This window comes from Propithecus coquereli, unplaced genomic scaffold (assembly GCF_000956105.1).
Source record: "Propithecus coquereli isolate 6110/MARCELLA unplaced genomic scaffold, Pcoq_1.0 Scaffold619, whole genome shotgun sequence".
Classification (NCBI taxonomy): Eukaryota; Metazoa; Chordata; class Mammalia; order Primates; family Indriidae; genus Propithecus; species Propithecus coquereli.
In genome coordinates, this window is record NW_012152163.1 from 378,005 (window position 1) to 378,973 (window position 969).

Genomic DNA, 969 nt, shown 5'->3' on the forward strand with positions numbered 1-969 from the left:
GGCCAAGACTCCTTATCTTTTAAAGACACAATGTTTGCAGAATAAATGATGTGATGTCTGGGATTTGCTTTAAAATAACTCAGGAAGGTGGGAGTAAGAGTGGGTGGAGATATAAGTAAAATGAGATTCATAATTGTTGAAGCTGGGTGATGGGCACGTGGGGTCCATGATACTCTTCTCTCCTTTTTTTTTAACTTTTTAAAATTGTGGTAAAAGATACACAATTAACTTTTCAAATTTCACATTTTTTCTCAACATATTATGAATGCTTTCATTCAAATAGACATAAAAGTGAACACCCATATAACTACCACCTAGATTTCACAATTGTTAACATTTGGCTAAACAGTATTTGTTTTATCCATATCCATTCATCTACCCATCCATCCATCTTATTTTTGATGCATTTCAAAGCAACTTTCAAACATCAGTACACTTCACCCCTTAACACATGTATATCATAAACCAAAAATTTTTCATTTCTTTTTTTAAGATAAAATTTAAATAACATGCACAAACTTTATGTGTACCATTTTATGGGTATTGATAAATGTATACACCCATGTAACTCAAACCCTAACAAGGAATCAGACATTTCCATCACTATAGAAAGTTTCTTCATGCTCCTTCCCAATCAATTTTCACTTCCATCCCTCCAAAGCAACTGCTGCTCCGATTATTCTTTTTACTTTTGTATATGAGTGAAGTTGTCCATTTTAAAAAGACTTTTACAAATTTGCTGAATGTTTGGAAAAGGGGGATCAGCGACAGTAAGAGAGTTCAGCGTGAAACGGTGTAAGGAAGTATAGAGTCTGGTTTATTTTTAAAAATGTAAAGAAATATGGTATGGCTAGATGATGGGTCAGAGGAATAAGAAAGTGATTTGTCTAAGCTGAAACTGAGAAATAGGAGAAATAGAAAAAGTCCAGATCATTCAGAGCCTAGATTTACCTTTAAATTTATATGCAT